Source organism: Phymastichus coffea, unplaced genomic scaffold (genome assembly GCF_024137745.1).
Source record: "Phymastichus coffea isolate CEN01 unplaced genomic scaffold, Cenicafe_Pcof_1.1 PCOF00037, whole genome shotgun sequence".
NCBI lineage: Eukaryota > Metazoa > Arthropoda > Insecta > Hymenoptera > Eulophidae > Phymastichus > Phymastichus coffea.
Window position 1 is genome coordinate 2,433,569 of NW_026706848.1, and position 6,763 is coordinate 2,440,331.

A 6,763-nucleotide genomic window follows, 5' to 3' on the forward strand; every position below is an offset into this window, starting at 1 on the left:
TTGCTGGCAGCGCCCTCACTTAACCTTTAAAAACCGCTTCGGCCTAGCAAAAGAGCGCAGTCTCTCGAGACAGCCTGCGAGCTAAGTTTGCCTTACCTTACTCCATTTGCAAGTAGATCCTCAGTAGTTAGTTGAATCCTTATTGATTTGTTAAAAAAATCAATATTAATTACCAACTGAGAACAAGTTCATTTTAGAGCTGTTCACTACCTCTTCCATCCTTTCATCATAATAATCCTTTATACAACTATAGACAAGTGACTCTACAAAACAATAAAAACTAGATAACTAACAACATGACTTCTACCGCCTATTTTGAAGAAACAATTAAAAATTTGTGAAAAGCTTATAATCATTCGGACGATTTAGATATAGACGATTGTATTAGATGGAGAAATCTAACAATTAATGTTATAATTTCAATTAATGAATTCATGAAACGATCTCATTTAAGTAGAGCAATTCGGCAAAGATGTCAAACTTGTACTTGTCATTTGAATTCTACTGAAGTCAATTTAAGTAAAACTATAAAAGTTGGTGGAAGTATACATCCATTAACAGCTATTCAGGATGAAATTCCAGGAGATGGAGTTGTTTGGGGCCAATTCATTCAGCCTTTGAAAATCGAACTAATACAGTCTGTATAGCTAATCAACATCATTTAGATATAAAAACATTTCTAGTTGCCGCAAATCAACTTTTACAAATTAAAATACCTCAATTTCTTGCTATCCATAATAACTTAAAAATAAATACAGAAAAGGCATCACAATTTATCATAAAGAAAAATCAAGAAGAAGATATTCAAATCAAGTATGTTAATACAGAAAATCTTTGCATTTATAAGACTACTGATTTTGATAGATGGTTTCAAAATAACGTTAAAGATATTGTACTTAATCAAATCGAAGAGTTTCAAGAAAGAGACTCAGGCTGATCGTTAAAAACTATTGTTGGTCTCACTATTAATATAAATAAGTATAATCCATTTAAACCATGCTCATATATACCATTACCGTCAAGCATAAATAATAAAAGAGCCTGTGTTCATGTTAAAAATGAAGACAATGAATGTTTTAATGGGCTATAATTTCATGCCTTCATCTAGTTGAAAGAAATCCAAACAGAGTAATTAAGTACAAGCCCTATGAGAATGAACTGAATTTTTATAGTATAAGCTTCCCTGTAAAAATAAAAAGTATACCTAAATTTGAAAAGTGGAATAATATAAGTGTAAATTTATATATACTTAAAAAATATGGATCGAAATATAAAGTCTCATCGTGCTATATAACGAAATTAAAACAAACTAAACATGTGAACTTACTCTTAATACAAAACGAATATATTGATGAAAATGATACTAATAGACAACGAATATCAATAGATGATGAACAATTCAAATTAGAAACTCACTACGTATGGATCAAAACTTTATCTGCTCTCCTTCGTAGACAAATTACTCAACATACTGAAAAAATTTATCTTTACGAACGTTGCCTTCATTATTTTACTAACGAGAAAAATTTGAAATCTCATGAAGTTGACTGTTCCAAAATAAATAAGAGTCGGATTAATTTACCTGACGATGCTACTTTAGAATTTAAAAATTTTAAAAATAAAGAGGAAGTTCCATTTATTATATACGCTGATTTTGAATGTCTGTTAAAACCTATAGAATATCCGAATAGAAATCTCAATGTTAAGAGACATAGTTTCCAAGAACATGAAGGCTATAGCATTAGATTATATGTAAAATGCCGTTATGATGATAGTAAGTCGATATATAAGTCATATAGAAAAAAATTAAATTGCTACTAACTCAGAATTTAAAGGAAAAATCTCTGTTCTCGCTGAAAACAAGGAGCGATACATATCCCTTACAAAAGAAGTTGCAAACAGTCGAATTAGCTTTCGTTTTATTGACTTCTTCCGATTTATGCCTATATCTCTAGATAAATTAGCATATGATATACCATAGCTAGATATTCTATACAGAGAGAATTTCAGAAAGATAATTACACTTTAGAACAGATTAATTCACTCAAAAGAAAAGGAGTTTTCCCATGTGAATACATCCAAAATTTAAATAGACTAACTAAGACAGAGTTACCATCAATTGAAAAATTTCATAGTCGATTGACAGATAGTGATATTCCTACTAAAGAATATACGAGGTGTGTTCAAAAAGTAAGGTGACTTTTCAAATTTCACGGGCAACGTACTTTCGAATATCGATTTTTTTGTTTTGTTATGTTGGTACACTCTTCCCGAACATCTGTACCAAGTTTCAAGTGTATAGCATTTTTTGTTTGGTTGTGAGAGGTGTAAAGGTTATAAGTGTTTTGCGTGCTCGGCGATTTCTTGCTATCAAAAATATTGATCAAAGGATATGCATCAAATTTTGTGTAAAAAATAAAATAAAGTGCTCCGAAACACTTGAAAAGTTGACGGTGGCATACGGTGAAACTGTTCTGAGTAAAAAAAATGTTTACAAGTGGTACAAACTTTTCCAAGATGGCCGGGAAGATGCCAATGATGAGCCTCGCCTTGGACGCCCAAGCACGTCAACAACTGATGAAAACGTTCAAGCAGTGAAGAAAATTGTTCTGGAAAATCGTCGAATCACTATCAGAGAAGTTGCTAAGGATGTTTCTATATCGCTTGGCTCGTGCCATGAAATTTTTTCTAACGTTTTGGACATGAGACGTGTGTCAGCGAAGTTTGTTCCGAAATTGCTAAATTTTGACCAAAAGAACCGTCGCATGAGCATCGCTCAAGAACTGTTGAATGACGTCAACGACGACCCAGATTTACTCAAAGGGGTCATAACTGGTGACGAATCATGGGTATATGGTTATGATATCGAAACCAAAGTCCAATCGTCCCAATGGAAGAGCCCAGATGAGCCAAGACCGAAAAAAGCACGCCAAGTTCGATCAAATGTCAAAGTTTTGCTCACTGTTTTCTTCGATTACCATGGCGTGGTGCATCAGGAGTTCTTACCATATGGACGTACGGTCAATAAACAGTATTATCTTGAAGTTATGCGCCGTTTGCGAGAAGCAATACGAAGAAAACGCCCAGAATTGTGGAAAAACAATTCATGGCTTTTGCATCACGATAATGCTCCTGCTCACTTATCTTTGCTTGTGAGAGATTTTTTGGCTAAAAACAACACCACAATCATGCCTCAGCCACCATATTCACCGGATTTGGCCCCATGTGACTTTTTCTTGTTCCCAAAACTAAAGAGACCTATGAAAGGACGGAGATTTGCAACGATTGAAGAGATAAAGACTGCATCGCTAGAAGAGCTCAAGGCTATACCGAAAAGTGCTTATGAGAAGTGCTTTGAGGATTGGAAAAACCATTGGCATAAGTGTATTGTATCTGAGGGGGATTACTTTGAAGGGGACAACATAAATATTGATAAATAAATAAATATTTTTTCTTAAAAATACAAAGTCACCTTACTTTTTGAACACACCTCGTAAGCATGCTCAAAACGTATGGAATATTTTCGGTAGTATTTAGAAGAAAATAGATTTAGCAATGTATTCTGATCTCTATCTAAAAACTGATGTACTTTTACTAGCTGATATTTTTGAAAATTTTCGATCAACCTGTAAGAATGCATATGATCTCGATCCTGCTCATTATTATACTACCCCTGGATTAACATGGGACGCGATGTTAAAATATACAAATATGAAGCTTGAACTATTAACAGATATAGATATGGTTTTATTCATTCAAAAAGGTATTCGTGGAGGTATTAGTCAATGCTGCAATAGTTTTCAAAAGCAAACAATAAATATATGGGTGAAGAATTCAATAAGGATGAGCCAAACAAAATTTTAATATATTATGACGTAAACAACCTTTATGGTTGGGCTGTGACTCAATCACTACCATTTGAGGGTTTTAAATGGGTTTCAAATGTGGATATTTTAAATTTTTTCAATGTCTCTGATGATAGCGACGTAGGCTATATTTTAGAAGTAGATCTAGAGTATCCACAAGAGCTACATGATGATCATAAAGACCTACCTCTTTGTCTCGAACATACTAAACCACCGGGATCAAAACAGAAAAAACTTTTGACACCGCTTTATGATAAAGAATGATACGTTATTCATTATAGAGCGTTAAAACAAGCTCTCATATATGGACTAAAACTCAAAAAGATATATAGAGCGCTAGAATTCAAACAAAAACAATGGCTGAAACCATATGTTAATTTAAATACTGAAAAAAGAAAGCAAGCTAAAAATGAGTTTGAAAAATTATTTTACAAGCTTATGATTAATGCAGTATATGGAAAAACGATGGAAGACGAAAGAAAACGAAAAGATGTCAAACTGATCAATCAATGGGATGGTAGATATGGTGTTGAAGCTCGAATTGCGCAACCAAATTTCCATAGTAGTTCCATCTTTCATGAAAATTTAGCTGCTATTCAATTATCCTGGACAACTATCAGTATTAAGAAACCTATATACATCGGTCTATGTGTATTAGATCTTTCAAAAACATTAGTCTATAACTTTCATTATGGTTACATGAAGCAACGAATTGGTGAAAAATGTAAATAACTTTATACTGATACTGATAGCCTCATTTATGAATTGAAATTGCTGAAATGAAAGAAAGAGTTGAACAGCTACGAAGAAAGAGGTAGAGAGAAGAAGACGAAGTGATAGAACAAAATAGTAATGTGAAAAGATCCAGAATTGAAGAAAATAATTCTAGAGGGCAGCACTAGCGAAAGAATTCTACTCCTTCGACAGTTACTAGATGACGCTGATGACTAGTAATGGAGCGGGAGAAACAATGGATACCTGAGTCTACAGAGTGAGAGAATGGTTTTAGATGAAGAATCATGAGAGAGGGGAGACTGAAAGAGAGGGAATCGGCGACGGCGGCTTGAACTTTAAGAGTGGGGAAGCCACTTATAAAACTAAGAGCTCACTCTTGTTCGAAACAGTTGCTCAGCTCTCACTCAAGCAACAGTCTTACCTCAACCTCTAATACATCTTCTACTAACTATTGAAACAAGTAAGATATTTAAATAATTTTAGTTTATTAATACCTTAGTAATAAATAAATAAATAATTAATTCTTTGATTTTTTTTTACAGAATGGATTTCTCAGCAATAAATAAAATTTCCAAGACGACTTTCCTTCCTCGGAAGGCGATGTCCCAACTAACATCGAACACATTATATCAAGTTACTAAAGTTAGATCATTAACAACGAAATATGGATTTAGCGTTGTTATTACAATTGATGACGAATTTGATGTGTTCCTGCCTAAAAGGGTTAACATAGTACTCGAAAAAGATGAAAAAATAATGAAAAACCTACATCAGACTAGTGAGAAGGATGAGTTATTTATTTACCATATTGTCGGTTCAAACTTCGAATTTAAACATAATTGTATTTTCAACGAATAGTAATTAAATGTATTATAATACTAATGTAAATAGCTTCACTATGAATAATAAAAAAAATATATCTAATTGAATAGTCTTTTTTCCTTTATTTAACTATCCTCTTATTTCCTTTTGTGGAGAGGTAAAAAAAAAGTTCTTAATGTAGCCCTTTCATATGAATTTTATCTCAATGTAAAGGTGACTCATGAGCGACGATTCGAAAGTACCTCACAGGTGAGAGCGAAGGTTGGGGCTCTAACTATTCCTATAATTAACCTTAAGTTCCGATAGAGGGCAGTCATTCGAGTTCTAATATATTTATAAGAAGGATACATAATTTGCTTTATTCAGTGAGAAGAAATAGCTATAGCAAGACTATCCTCTTGCGATTCATCATGACGCCTATTAGAAGAAACAAGAAGAGCATTCGTACTTCGAAGTATGTATGGTTCTCGGATAATATTCAAATTCATCATCTTCCTATTGAAGACAAAGACTCAAGAAAAGGAGTGTGGGAGCAGCTTGCACGAGATCGAGAACGCTTCCAACGTCGTATTATGCAACTAAGTAGTATAATATCGCGAGCACTATTTAAAAAACGTATAATAATGATGAATCATATTCTTGAACCTATACTAAAAAATCATTGTATAGTATAGTATATACACTTAACAAACTAAAAATCTAAGTGGAGGTGGAAGAAGCAGCAAGTGAAGGTGGAAGAAGTAGCAAATGGAGGGAGGCGGTCGTGACGGCTAGAAAAAAGTGTAGTAGTGGGGTAAAGGTCTTAAGAGAGAGAGAAGAGCTCGGAAAACATCATTCTGTTAGAAGAATCATCACCAGTAGTATTCATTTCCTTCTCCACTATTCTCAAGTCTTCGATAGCAAGATGGATTTAGAAATGTTAAATAAAATAGCTATGAAGCCCTTTGATCCACTATCGGAGAAAAATCATTATGAACTTGAAGAAAATCATTGTTATTTAGTAACAAACTTTAAGGAAGAAGATAACAATCGAATCATTCTCGAGCTCGATGCTGAGTTACAACTTATTTTACCAGATCGAATTTCAAGAGCCATCATGAAACATTATGATCTTTATATATTACTTTCAGATCATGTACAAAAATATTGTTTAAAGATTGAATATCATAGCGCTGATACATTTCAATTTATTATTTAATGTAACAACAATGTATCTTTATTTCAATAAAGTATGTACAATAAATTTATTATAAAATATATTGTGGAGAGGTAAATGAGTCACAGGTGTTTCTACTAAAGCAGGTTTCGACTTGTTATTGGTCTGCCTCTGTCGATAACCA